Source organism: Giraffa tippelskirchi, chromosome 7 (assembly GCF_054371585.1).
Source record: "Giraffa tippelskirchi isolate mGirTip1 chromosome 7, T2T-mGirTip1v1.2.pri, whole genome shotgun sequence".
Classification (NCBI taxonomy): Eukaryota; Metazoa; Chordata; class Mammalia; order Artiodactyla; family Giraffidae; genus Giraffa; species Giraffa tippelskirchi.
Window position 1 is genome coordinate 18,165,560 of NC_137281.1, and position 14,688 is coordinate 18,180,247.

General features: G+C 52.9%; 1 non-coding gene across 1 annotated transcript; it reads right to left on the reverse strand.

The window, feature by feature from the left end:
• Nucleotides 1-5,993: 5,993 nt before the first annotated feature.
• TRNAE-CUC (transfer RNA glutamic acid (anticodon CUC)) lies at nt 5,994-6,067 on the reverse strand. The gene has a single exon. It is a non-coding gene; the product is annotated as a tRNA-Glu (tRNA).
• Between the last annotated feature and the right edge of the window lie 8,621 nt (nt 6,068-14,688).

Below are 14,688 nucleotides of genomic sequence, written 5' to 3' on the forward strand. Positions count from 1 at the left end.
TAGTTTGTTGATGTTGGGGCTTAGCACAAGTGACTCCATTTTGGCCTTAAAAAAAAAAGTGCAAAACCCAAAGTGATATAAAAGAGTGTGTCTACTGAAAATTCTGGCTTCTATCCCTGTTCTTTTCCACTGTTCTTTTCCATTCCCCCTACCTTACAGACCACGAGTTGGCAAACTTTTTCTGAAAAGGGCCAAAGAATCAATATTTTAGGCCTGCAGTCCCTGCGCTCTCTGTTGCAGTGACTCAGTTCTGCCGTTGTCATGGAAAAGCAGCCAAAGAATCACACAGCACGTGCTCTTCTGTCAGGCTGATCTCGCTCAACATCATGTTTCTGAGATTCATCCTCCCCGTGGCATAGATTCCACCGCATGAGAGTACCACTCTATTTATCCAAGCCACCAATGATGAGTGTTTGGGTAGTACTAGTTCAGGCCTTTTCTGGACAGGGCAGCTATGAGCAGTCTTGCCTAGGTCTGCCAATTGACAGATGCTCATGTTTCTGCTGGACGAACACCCAGGAATGGAGTTGCTGGGTCAGAGGTGGGCACTCCATTTTAAGGTTTCAGATGAACAGCTTCCTAAGTCATCCAAGCTGAATGTGAAGATGGAGACAGAATTTGCAATGAGTGGTGGAGGGACAAAGAGGATGAGAAAGCAGGGCCCTTGGGCAGCCTTCAGGAGACAGGAGCGGAGGGGTGGGGAGTCAGTGGAGAACTGTTATGAAGTTGGTTGGGAGACAGAAGATCCTGCCTGGGGACCACCCTTGCCTTCCCTCTTGTAGGATCCCACTGTCCCTGCCAACCATGCTGGGGAAGACTTTGTCTTGAAGTTTCCTTGATCCTGACTGCCAGGAGGATCAACAGATTTTCAAAAATCCCAAACGTTCTACCTCCATTCCTGGAAATTCTGATTCAGTTGTGTAGTAAAGTGCAGGTACTAGCAGCTTTTAAAGATTGTCTGGGAGATTCCAGGGAAGCCAGAAAAGAGGACCACCGGGCCTCATGTAGTAATGGTCCCTGTCTACCTGCCCGCTGAAGACCACCCACCCACTGGCAAACTTTGTGTTGGGCAGAGCTCCCAGATACAAACAACAAGACTGTACTTAAGCAAGTGTATGCTGAAAGGAAGTCCTTGGGAGGGTGTAAGGCTGCTCTCAGAACTTCCTGGGACCTGGGCTGTGGAGGAACCCATGGTGGGCAGCCTTGGGAACTGCTCCCTTCCCAGCCTGCCCAGCGGCCTGCTCTGGCTCTGACAGCAGTTCTCCTGCAGCCTCTGTGAACCTTTTCTGCCTGAGCTGCACCCTGGACAGGGCAGTGGACAGGCTGTGCTTGGGGCCTGCACACCCAGCACCCCTCAAAAGTGTGTGGGGGCACAGGGCAGCCCCAGTGACAGTGCCCAGGGGCCCTGTCAGGGAAGGGTGGAGAATGCTCTGCCTGTTCTGGAAAGGGGCTAAACTGGGCAGGATGGACACTCCCTGGTAGATGATGGTCAGTGGTTCCTCACTGTGGACCTTTCTCACCCTCTCTCCAGTGGCCTGGATTCATCAGCAGCACTAAAGCCCTAGGCACACAGGACCCAAGTGAACTCTTGCCTGGCTCCCTGGGTCCAACAGAACAGAGACTGAACAGCGGTGTCCTTGGCCCCTTCCCTAAACTATCCTGCTCTTCTTACCAACAGCGTGACCTTTACCAGCCAGTCTGGATGATATCCCCTCTTGCTGTGGTCACCGCTGGCATTTGCTGGCTGAGGGTGACAGTCTCTCTGTGAGCTGGCTTTGAGGTGGGTCAGGGTAGAGCATGTTTCCCCCTGGGGCCACCCAGGAGGGTGAAATACGTCAGGTCCCCAGGGAGTCCCCAGAAAGCCCTCTGGAAGCCTGGTGCCCCTCCAACCTCTGAGGTCTCTGGGAAGAAGGGGGGGACTGACAGGGGGGCCTGTGGAGCAGCTCCAAACCCCCATTCTCCGTGGACTGGGCCACTTCCCTCACTTCCCTCCCTCTCACTGTGGGCTCAGGTGCTAGGAGCAATCTCTGAATCCATGGAAACCACACAGAAGACAGAAATCAGATGGGAGGAGGGGGCTGAGCACTGTCTTGCAAATCCTGGGGAGGGAGAGGGGAAATAGTCCTTTCCTCATTAGTTAAAGCCTGAAATATCACATTTTTCTTCCTGGCAGTCACCCCATCGAGGATGGACTAGCTCCCATTTCTCACTGGGGCATAGAAAGGACAACAGGGGGATTGCTGATCTGAGAAGAGCCAGTAGGTCAGGGGGGTGGGGAGATGGATCAGGGGAAGGGAGGAGGGCCTGGGGAGCAGGTGTTGGGGAGACTGTGGAGCAGGCCGTGGTGGGTGTGTAGAGGTGGGGGTCAGGGCTCAGGGCTCTAGGGCTGGCAAGTTGAGAAATGGGGTTCAGGAGTGGGGAGAGGCAGAGCTGCGGAGGTAGGGAGGGGAGTTGGGACGTCAGGGGGTGAAGACATGAGGTTGGTCATATAGGGTCTGGGCTCCCGTGAGCCAGGGTCGTCCCCCTGTCCAATGGCCCCAACTTTCCAGCTGTCCTATGGCACTGTTCCGGAGTGCTATCTGTTATCCTCATCAATAATATTAATAACCAGGCCTCTCCCTGCAAAACACAAACCAACCACCAACCTCCCCTCCCAGACAGAGTCTGACTATGTGACTGGGGCCCCAGGAACTGGGAGGTGGGGTTGGACCAGGGTAGGATCTGCAGAGGGTGTTGGGGGCAGCTCCAACAGAACTCATGGTCCCACCTAAAAACAGTTTTCAAAGGAGCTCCACAGAGTACAACTGAGATAGAGATTTTCTTTTTTAAAGTGATTTTATTTATTTGGTTTTTTTTAATGTGGACCCTTTTTTTGAAAGGTTTTATTGAATTTGTGACAATATTGCTTCTATTTTATGTTTTGGTTTTCTGGCTGCGAAGTATGTGGGATCCCAGCTCCCTAACCAGGGATCGAACCTGGACCCCCTGTATTGGAAGGCAAAGTCTTAACCACTGGATCTCCGGGGAAGTCCCTACTACTTTTCAACGACACAAATGCCTGAATATATTCTTCTTAAAAAAAAAAAATCGGCCATTGGATAGAGGCACAGCCCCTCCAAGTTGCCTCACAGCCCCTTCTTCCATCCCTGAGGACAGCATCAGTTTATCTTCTTCCAGACTTCTTAAACACTTTTACAACATAAACACATGTCCGCAGTGAATTCATAGAACTGCCTATTGTTTTACAGGCTTGTAAACATAATGATATAACACAGGATGCACTGTTCTTCAACTTTTCACTCAACAAAATGCTGTTGAGATTTCTCCAAGTCGATACCTGTAGATCTAGGACATTCCGCTTAATGCGTCTCAAATGGGAGAGCGGAAGAGGGTTCACGTGTGGATGAACGTGCCAGACGGCCTCTAGTTTTTCAATATCACAAATAATCCTTCAGCGAGCTTGTCGGTTTATGGCTTCTCCCTTTTATGAGGCAGAATTTCTTTAGGGTAGATAATGAGAATTGTGACTATAGGTCAGAAGGCTTTGTTTTATTTATTTTTAAAATTTTGTTTAGTTTTGACTGTGCTGAGTCTTTGTTGCTGCATGGGCTTTTCCTTAGTTGCAGAGAGCGGGGGCTACTCTTGGTTGCAGTTCATGGGCTCCTTTTTGTGGTGGCTCCTCTAGCCTTGGAGCATGGGCTCTAGGGCATGAGGGCTTCAACGGTTGCGGTTCCCGGGCTCTAGAGCACAGAGTCAGAAGTTGTGCTCCACAGCATATGGGGTCTTCCTGGATCAAGGATCTAACCCGTGTCTCCTGAATTGGCAAGGAGATTCTTTACCACTGAGCCACCAGGGAAGCCCAGAAGGCTTTGTTTTAAATTGGGGGAGGGGGTGGTTATAGCTATTTGCAAGGGGCTTCCCTGGTAGTGCAGCTGGTAAAGAATCCACCTGCAATGCAGGAAACCCCGGTTCAGTTCCTGGGTCAGGAAGATCCCCTGGAGAAGGGATAGGCTACCCACTCCAATATCTTGGGCTTCCCTGGTGGGTCAGATGGTAAAGAATCCACCTGCAATGCGGGAGACCTGGGTTTGATCCCGCGGTTGGGAAGATTCCCTGGAGGAGGGCATGGCAACCCACTCCAGTATTTTTACCTGGAGAATCCCCATGGATAGAGGAGTCTGGCAGGCTATATAGTCCATGGGGTCTTAAAGAATCAACACGACTGACTGACTAAGCACAGCACACAGCACTGAAGTAGGTGTGCCAATTTATTTTCCCACAGCCTTAGAACACTTGATGGGTTACAGGTTCTTTAGGCAACAGGAACAGGGGCTCCGTGGGCACCAAGGGTCCCTTGGCCAGTCCAGCGTGCTTTTCTGATCGGGCCGTGGGGAGGGCGGGAGGAGGGGCCTCATGGGAAAGTGGGACGTGAAAGGGCCCTCACCGAGGGGAAGGGAGGGAAATAAATGTGTGGGTGATGGAGGTGATGAGCTCAGGACCAATGCCCAGCACCCGTGCCTCATCCCTGGATAGGCAGTGAACAGTCCCCGCATAGCAGTGCATGCAGTGCAGTGCATGACCTGAGGGCACAAGGGAGGCTGAGCCGCCTTGGGTCGCCATCCACACAATAACCCCCAAGTTGGCCACAAACCACCAGTGGCTGGAGTGCTGATTAAAAGTCCACGTGCCTGGGCCATGCCTCAGCCCACCAAATCCAGATCTCTGAGGGGTGGGCTGCATGTCTGCCCCACCCTTCGCCGCCCCCAACAACCACACAGAGAGAGCTCGGAGCCTGTCCTGTGCTGGGCGGGCCTTTCCCAGGGGACTTGGACCCCTTTAGAAGGGGGTTGTCTTAGTCTTCACATGGCAAGTGCCCTTGGTGACAGAAGGGACAGAGTCTGCCATTGGTACCAGTGTGTGTTAGTCGCTCAGTCGTGTCCAACTCTTTGCAACCCCATGGACTGTAGCCCACCAGACTTCTCTGTCCGTGGAATTCTCCAGGCAAGAATACTGGAGTGGATTGCCATTCTCTTCTCCAGAGGAACTCCCCAACCCAGGGATTGAACTCTGGTCTCCTGCATCACAGGCAGATTCTTCACCATTTGAGCTACAGGGAAGTCTCTGTACCAGACCCAAAACTAAAACCAGTTCTCCCAACACCCAGTTCTGCAGACGGGTTCAAGGAGCAACCGCAAAGATTCTGGGAGCTCTTCTCAGCCCAGTTTGGGGCTCCCTGATGGCTCAGATGGTAAAGAATCTACCTGCAATGCAGGGTATCTGGATTCAAACCCTGGGTCAGGGAAGATCTCCTGAAGAAGGAAATGGCTACCCACTCCAGTATTCTTGCCTGGAGAATTGTATGGACAGAGGAGCCTTGTGGGCTACTGTCCATGCAGTCACAGAGTCGGCCATGACTGAGCAATTAACACTTTCACTTTCTCCCTCAAGCAGAGGTGGTGCCCTGGGGAGATGTTACGTCCTTTCTCCTCCCAGGCTCCCTTAAAGAAGGCCTGGCTGCCCACCCCTGACCAGCCCTGCTGCCCTGGTCACCGCCCAGTCTCCCTGGGAGGAAGCTGGCAGAGGCCCCAGACTGGGCGGGCAGCTGGCCTGCCGGGTGGATTCGTGGTCTGGGAGGGGCCGCATGCGCAGAAGCTCCTGCCTCCAGCGTTTCCACTGTGAGATGATTTTCAGTAAATTCTCCCTCAAGCCCTAAATATTGATCTCCAAGCTCTGGAAATAAAATTGTAATTTTCCCAAAGACAGTTTGAACAGAACATCCAGGCAGGATGAGGAAGTTAGTGAGACCCCTGCAGGCTCCTGAAGCTGCCGGTGAACTTGGCATTGGCTATGCACCATCTGAGACTGTGAATACAGTGGTAGCAATGTCTTGGTTATCTGTTAGTCTTTTTTTTTTTTAATTTTATTTATTTTTTAGGCTGTGCCAGGTCTTAGTTGAGGCACTTGAGATCTTAGTTGCGGCATGTGGGATCTAGTTCCCTGACCGGGGATTGAACCCAGGGCCCCTTGCATTGAGAGTGCAGAGTCTTAGCCACTAGACCACCAGGGAAGTCCCTCTGTTAATCATTTCAACTGATGGTCTGGATAGAATGACCAGCACTTAGAAGTGGGGCAGGTGTTCAGCTTGGACCATCTGAGCCTTGGACCCAGGCAGGCGTCTCTGCGGCAGGAGGCTGGTTTTCATCCAGGTGAGAAGGTGCTTTGCTTTGGAAAGAGCAGAGCTCACTTCATGTCCTATGCTCGGCCTCTGTAGAGGTTTGGGTCTGTCTGAGCAAGGGTTGCATGGGGCTTCCCAGGTGCGCTAGTGGTAAAGAACCCGCCTGCCAATGCAGGAGACATAAGAGATGTGGGTTCAATCCCTGGCTTAGGAAGATCCCCTGGAGGAGGGCACGACAACACATGTTAGCACTCTTGCCTGGAGAATCCCATGGACAGAGGAGCCTGGTGGGCTGCGGGGTACAGTCCATAGGGTCCCATAGGGTCCCAAAGAGTCGGACATGACTGAAGCAACTTTGCATGCACACGTGAGCAAGGCTAACCTAGGGGTGAATTCCCTGCTGACTTACACCTCTCAGCTACCCCTCCAGGCTACCCAGCTACAACCCCACGTTATATGTGCCCTGCACTGGCCTTGCTTTGGGGTGTGAAGTTCCAAGGCTGGGCTCACTGAGGGGGTTTTGTCTCCCAAGCAGCTCCATCAACTTAATCACTTGGATTTAATTGGTTCCAGTACCATCTCTATGACAGGGGTCCTCCGACCCCCTTAAAAGTCTCCTTCAGGCATTCCTGGGGGTTCCCCAGAGAGAGTCTTACAGAAACTCAGAGACTTCCCAGTCCCTATGCTTTAAGTCAGTTGCCCAGGAAGCCCCACCGGGGTCCCCATGTCTGCACCACCACTGCCCAGCCTGCCTCATGCAGCAACAGAGCCATGCGGGGGTGCAACCACGTGGTGCTGGGTGACCACCTCTGGGTGCCGAGGTCCCTGCAGCCAGACTATGCTCCAGGTAGAGCTGAGGTGATGGTCACACTTTCTCCCCAGGGCCCCACAGTGGGTAATGCTGGGACCCTGCACTTCCCAGAGCTCTGTGTGGAAACAGCCCCTCCAGCAGCTGTCCCCAGCCTCCCCCTGGGGTGTGAGTCCCAGGCTCCCCTCCTTCTGCCCTGTGTGATAACCCAGCATAACAAACCACCCAGTGCAAAGGCTTCAAACAACCAGTTAGATTCTGGATTCAGAGGCCGGCTCAGCAGGTTTCTGTTGGACTCATTCATGGGCCTGCAGTCTCTTCTCAGGTTGGCTGGAAGCTGATAATCCAAGCTAGCCTCATCTGTGAGTCTGCTGGTCAGCAGGCTGTCCAATGGGCATCTTACATTCTGGCAGGCTGACCAGGGCATTGTCACCCAGTGCTGCGGCTCCCAAGAGAGGAAAGAGGATTCGGCTCCAGTGGGTGAGCCCCTTTTGAAGCACCGGCTTTTGTGGATGTCTTATTATCCAAACTAAGTCACGTGGCCACTCCAAATTCAAGGGCTGGTGAAATAGACTCTACTTCTGGATGGGAGGGGCTAAGCATCACTAAGCAAGGATGAGGACACAGCAAGGAGAATTTGAGACCAATTTTGCAATCTATTGTGTGTTCCTAACCCCTCTCACAAACCTCCTTGCAGCCCCTCTTCCCTACATGCAAATTCAGGCCTACAGGCAGAGCGCTGCTGGCTTCACAGGCAGGACCAAAACCCCCAGGTCCAGCCAGGGATGCCCTCTCTGCAGCCTTCCTTAATCATCTATTTCCCTGCATCTCTTAAGCATCTCTGTGTTTGGCTGGATTGCCAGCTCACATACAGGGAGCAGGACTGGCTCACCATGGCCAGGCAGCCCCAGGACCCAGCCAGTCTTCTGGAAGGGAGTAAGCACTTACCACCTTGGCCTGCGGATATGGACTCAGCCATTTGTGTTGAAGTTGCTCTGTAGGTGGCCAGGGCTGAGAGTGACCTCATAGGGCATCTCGCCCACCTTCATGCTTTAAGGATCAGGGTCCCGGTGCTTTCCTGTTGCCCCTAGTTCTCACATGACCACTGAAATAAGGACGACAGCCATCCTGAGTTGGGGACTGTGCTGAGTGTCTCATAGAATCACCCAACTAATCTCTTCAACAATCCTCTGAGCTGAGACCCATCACCCACAGTTTATTGAGGAGGAAGCTGAGGGTCAGAGAGATTGGGTAACTTGCCCAGTGCCACACAGTGAGTCAAGTTTAAAAAAGCCAGGAATGGAACCTAGACTTCTGCATCCACATTCCCAATCTCTATGTACATGCTCTTGGATAATAAGCACCATAATAAATATCATAAGTGACCCCCACCACATTTGTATAGTGCTAAACTGTCCCCCAGGCTTCCCTTGTAGCTCAGCTGGTAAAGAATCTGCCTGCAATGCAGGAGACCCCGGTTTGGTTCCTGAATTGGGAAGATCCCCTGGAGAAGGGATAAGGTACCCACACCAGTATTCATGGGCTTCCCTAGTGGCTCAGATGGTAAAGAATCCGCCTATAATGCGGGAGACCTGGGTTCGATCCCTGGGTTGGGAAGATCCCCTGGAGGATGGCATGGCAATCCAATCCAGTATTCTTGCCTGGAGAATCCCCATGGACAGAGGAGCCTGTCGGGCTACAGTCTGTGGGGTCGCAAAGAGCTGGACATGACTGAGTGACTGAGCACAGCACAGCAAACAGTGCCCCAGGGGCCCCAGAGTTCATGGCCTCCTCTGCCCCTTGGACCTGCCTCATTAAGCAAAAGCACCTTTTTGTCTCAAAATGGGGAAGTCAGGGGACCCAAGCTTCTGATTTTGTACTTCTTTTCTTTCTTCACTGCACGATTTCTAACGGGCTGTTCGTGCTTGGGGATATTTGCTTGGCAATGTTACAGAGGCAGGACCGGGTAAGGCCTTTAGAGTTGAAGAAATGAAAAAATGATGTATCCTCTCATGTAAACCGGAAAAAAAAAGCATGAAATAAGAAACTCACTGTTGTGTTGAAATAAAAATTGCTGCCTTCTAGACTTCTAAACTGCAACATTCAGGACTAGTCTGTCCAAGTTGAACTTTTCAAGATACTATTTGGGGGCAGTTGCCAGCCCATTGGGACCTGCAGTACTCTGTATCTCAGGGACTTATGTACATCTCCCAGCATCTTAACTGTCACCTGTTTGGAGAATGAGACTCAGTGAGATGCCAGGCACTCAACCCTTCCCTCCCCATCACAGAAATCCAGAGGGACAAGATGGTCAGAGTGTGGGCATGAGTCTTGGGCTCTACCAGTGGCCACATTGCCTTCCAAGAGCTTTGGTTGTGCAGAGAGTGAAGCCAGGATGCTGGGACAGTCCAGGGCGATGTCCAAGAATAGGGGTAGTGGCAACAATTTGGGGCGATAATGTGTGGTGCGGCCTGGCTGTGCACTTAGCTACCAGCTTACCTGGTCCCCTTCTGTTTTCTGAATCTGCCTCTCCTCCATATTGTCTCCTGACATCCCCCTGACACATCCTCAAGTAGCGGGACTCAGGGACTCTTGGCTACAAAGAACCCTGATGAGCATGGGGCTTAAAATGGGAAGAGACTGCGAAGAGGTAGGCAGCCAGCCAGTCCGAGAGACTCAGCAGTCACACGAGGGGAGTGGGAAGGGGCTGCCAGAGGGAGAGGTGGGAGGGATGGGGGGAGACAAGGCACTGAGGAGGAAGGATAGACAGGTGTGAGGTCAGGAGGGTGAGCGGTCACAGGTCATTCCAGTCTTGCAGGTGGCACGGGCAGGCGAGGTGGCCACTGGGGACACGGTCTGTGGGTGATTTCAGGAAGGGCTGAGAGCAACTCCCTTAAGATGACACCCTGACAGTAACCCATGAGAAAGGCAGTTGTGAAAGTCAGCAGGAACATCAGAGGCGTTCAGTAGCTTGCTGCTGGGCTGAGGGAGAACTCATCCCCCTAGGAGATTTCTCTCCAGGACACGAGCCACAGAAACCAATTTCCCTGTGCTGGGACGCAACACTCCTACTTCTGAATTTTGTTCATTTTATCAAGATTTTGAAATGTGGTAAATAAAGTTACACCAATGAATAGCCTCGCGCAACATGGCAAATGCAATAAAGGTGAATGCAATAAAAGGTGGAGAGACCAGCCACTAGGCACCAATACGACTCCTAAGAAATAAAAATAATTATCACCTGCACAACCTGGCCAGCCCATTCCTCGTGCGTGAAAGAAAACCATTTCAGAACTTTATTTCCTATATTGAATGTTGATAATTGGATGTATTTATAAGTTTCTCTGGAAGAAAACAGCTTGTGATTTCAAGATGAGAAAACAGTCTTCCAAACAGTGAAAAACAATATATTCCCCATTTTCACACACACACACACACACACACACACACACACACACACACGAGGTTGTTTCCTCCGCTGTTTTTAAGGTGCTGTTGGAATGATTTGCCTTTCCAAAGGCACCATTCCATTTCTCATCTTGAATTGCCTTGTAGACCCTGGCAGAGCACTCAGAGGGGACCACTTCATCTGAGCTGGTGACGGGGCTTCCTAGGGAAGGCCCCTGGGCTGCTGCCCGCCTCTTTTCTGCAGGAAGATGGATACCCAGGTGGGTCTGGCGGGGCCAGCGAGGGCAAGAGGAGTGTGAGGTGGCGTGGGGGCTCCTCTGGGGGCTGAGGGATGGTGGTGACAGTTGTGGCATGGCCCGAAGGAGGCAGCCGGCCAGGCTGGCCCCAGGAGTCAGAGAGCTACGGCTGCTGCTGCTGCTGATGTTGCAAAGGCTGAGGGCTGGGATCTGCCAGAACCGTGATGGAGAAGCGGCCTCCTGGGCACTTCATTTCTATCACATGCCTTCCTTCTCCACTCGGGAAGAGGTTGGGTTAGACTATACCACCCCTGCCTCCCCTTTCACACCCCTCTCTTCTTTCTGTTCAGTCTATTTACTGCTGGTTTCCTGAGCCCCGCCTTCCATTGTCAGAAAAAGCAAAGAGTCACAGAAACCTCACATGCCACCCCATGCGGGGTGTCACCCTCTGAGGCTGGTGCCCCCATACAGTTGGCACAGAGCCTCTTGCCAGCTCCTCCCACCCCAGACATGGACTCGGACCCCACTGCTCTTCTGCTCAGAAGCCCTCAGTAACCTCCCACTCATCACACACCCTTGCTTTAGGCCTCCCAGATGGTGGGCTCCTTGGGGATGATACTGGGGGCCCTTCTTCCTCCTCTGCTCCCAGACCTCTAGGATCTGCATGTGGGACAGCTTGATAGCAGGGACAGAGCCAGCATCCCATGTGGTGACACAGAGCCTTCCGACAGACCAGCGTCCTCAGTATTTAGCAGAAGATGGAAGGCACCCAGGTCCTGGCTCTTCCAGGGAAGCCCCCATGAGGCCCCGAGTCAGAGGCTGGCTGGTGGCCACCTCTGGGCCAACCATCTCCAGGCAGCCAGCTGTCAGTAGTGTCCATGGAGCTGCAGAAGCATGGTGCCTGGGTCAAGCAGGGTGGGCAGAACAGGGAAACCTGGCAGGACATGTTCTCACAGGGACAAAGGGAGTCCTGGGAGCTCCAAGGAGAAAGTTTCCTGGGACCAAGTTCCTTTGTGGGCTCTGGCCAGGGCAGGGCACTTCTCGAGAGTCACAATGCCTCGGCCACCGGGCCGGCTGAGTGCAAACACCTCTCAGCCACTTGTAGGTCACAATGAGGGGCAACTATTTCAGCCAAGGGTCTGTGACCTCAGAGGGGACGCTGCGTGAGGCCTGAGAGTGCTGGCTGGAGCTCTCCCTTGCTGATTTATACACTCTCACTCTAACCCTCTAAAATCAATCTTTCCCCAATTGCCTCCTGGCTCCCAGCAGTGTTCAGGGTCGGCCCTGCATGAGTAACTATGCAATCTTCTCCCATTCCCAGGGCTGCTTCTCTTGGAGCCCCTGCCAGAGCCCTGATAAGGAGGGGGTGGGAGGAGGGACAGCCCTGCCAGAGCCTCTGATGGGAAGGGGTGAGCAGTGGTGAACAGCCCTCTGTGCCGGGCTCACTGGCAGGGCAAGTCCACCATCCAGACAGACCTGGGTGGGCAGGAATTAGGGGTAGCCCTCCCCCTCCAGCACTGCCCGCAAACAAGGGCACTCCACTGAGTCTGTAGGTGCCCTCCCCCTATTATTTTGTGACTGTTTAGGATAATTACTTCTTTTTCATATTAATAAACACTCAGAGCCGGCAGCTGGCTTAATTCTGACATATTTTCTGTCAAAAGGAAAGGTGGAGGGGTGGTGATTAGCTCCGGGGCAGGTTTTCCTTCCACAAAAGAGCATGAGAAGCTCATTCTGCTCACTCTTTGTTGTTTTTAAAAAGTGTCTCTCATTAGAGAATCAAGTTTCTTCAGCGGAAGGTGGAAAACTGCTAAATGGAAAAGGGGGTGGGGGAGTCCAAGTTCTCAGGGCACTGGGCTGGGCAGTGGGGCGTGGGGCTTGTACCTCTGCTCAGCTCCTTGGAAACTGCCAAGAGGGCAGATAGATCCTCTCTGGGGTCCCTGGAGGCAGTGGGAAGCAGGAGGAAGGATGGGGGTCCTCTTCTTCCATCAAGTCTCCTTGGCTTTATCTGGGTGACGGAGGTGGGAAGGGCTGTCTGGAGGAGCTGCCGTCCTCCTTATAGCTTTGGCCATTTTAGCTGTGCCACAGGCTGAAGGTGCTTGGATGTTTGCTCATGAAGTCCAACAGCAGCCCCATGAGGCAAGAACCATTAGCTCCCACCTGACAGATGAAACCAGGGATGGCGCTAGGACTTGACGCAGGCACGCTGTGTCACTCACCCTGCTTATGCTTTGACTTGCCCTCTCTGCCTATTTAAGGGGCTGCTCTCTTCCCAGCTTTGTGGGGGCAAACAGCAGCTGCTTCTCTGTCTCACAGTCCCTGGTGGTTCCCTAGCTCAGCCACGGTGACCCACATCCTGATCCTAACAAAGAAACAACAGGCACCCCAAATGCCAGGTCTTCAAACAGAAGCTACTTCCAGCTGTGAGATAGCTAGGGGCTGTGGGCATGAGCCGGGCCCCTCCTCCTGTCTACCCACATCTGCACGGCCTCGTGTGGCCCAGGATGCAAGGAGTACCCCCTCCCACCAGTCCTGGGCCCCTTCCTTTCCTGAGCAGGTCAAGTCACTACTGCATGCACTCAGCCCCTGTGTGAACTTGGGTGAGTTATTTGTCTCTCTGGGCCTGTTTGCTTATCTGTAAAATGGCATTAAGGACAGAGCCCACCTCACAGGGCTATTGTGAGGATTCAGGGAACAGACATTTGCAAAGCACTAGAGCACCGTAAGTGCTCCATACCTGTTAGTGTTACTAATATTCTAAGGCACCAGCAGCATAGGGAGCTGCCTTGTGTCAACTACAAATTGGCACTTACCAAGAGCACTGCCAACAACTGAATGACAAAGGCATTTGCCATCTACCTCTATGGAGATTGAATCCCATGATGTCATAGCTGTTGACCTTCAACAACCCCTGAGGGAGTTCAGGGTAGAGTGAGGCACTCCTTGCTCCAGGGAATCTGGTGGGACAGGTCTTTAGATAGCTGGATGTTTTTAGAAACAGATATTATGATCTCAATCCTTGCATCTCCTCATGTTTAGAGAAGCACTGAATCCCTTCATGGTGACATCAGATCCTCATGAATAACAAAAACCCTTTTGTAAAACGAGTGCTTCATGGTATTGAATGCCCCCTTCACCAAAACCTTATATATTGACCTTCCCCCACTGCTGCTTTGGAGCAGTCTCTCAGAGCTATCTGAGATGCTGCCTCCCTGGCTGCAGTCCTCATTTTGCCCCAAATAAAACTTAACTCGTAACGCTCAAGCTGTACATCTGTTTTAGTCAACACTTGGAATATCTATTTACCATCCCCCTTCCTTCCCCACTTTCCAACTCTCTGCAGGACCCTGCACTCAACAAGAGTGCACAGCTGGGCAAAGCGGGGATGTCCCTCTGGTAGATTCTCCATCCTGAACTGTGCCCTCCCTATGACCACTTCTCCCCAGCCCTCCTCACTGGCCGCCCTGCCTCCGGGTTCTTCTCCACCCTGCAGTTGAGTGAGCTTAGAAAGGTCCCAACAGATCTAACTCCCTAGACGGTTTTCAAGGCAGTGCGAGATCTGACCCTTGCTCACCTCTGAGGCTGTACCTCCCCTCTCTCCTGGACACTGAACTTTTAGGTTACTTCAGTTGCCCTGGCCTTTGCTCAAGCCATTTCCCTTCTTAAGCCAACCAGTGTCACCTCTGTCCGTTACTAGACTGGGTCAGAGGCTCGTCTCTCAAGGTGTCTTTCCCCCTGGGAAGGCTGGGACGTCGGGTCTTGATTCTTGGCAGAATCAAGGTATTCACTGCCTCGGATACGTTCGCTTCTATTCTGGAAAGGCCTCTGCCCGAACCTCAGCCGCACCCCTCGCCTGCAGCAAGAGGGGGGCGACCAGACAGATTCTCCACCTCCTCCAGGGCTCCGCCCCTCCGGGTCCGGGGGAGCGCTACGCCGGAGGGGACGGGACAGGGGCTCCCGGCCCCGCCCAGCCAGCCCCGGCCCGGCCCCGCCCAGCCAGCCCCTGTCCGGCCCCGCCCCCCGGAGCGGGACCTGGTCGGGCTCAGCTGACGCCCCACTTC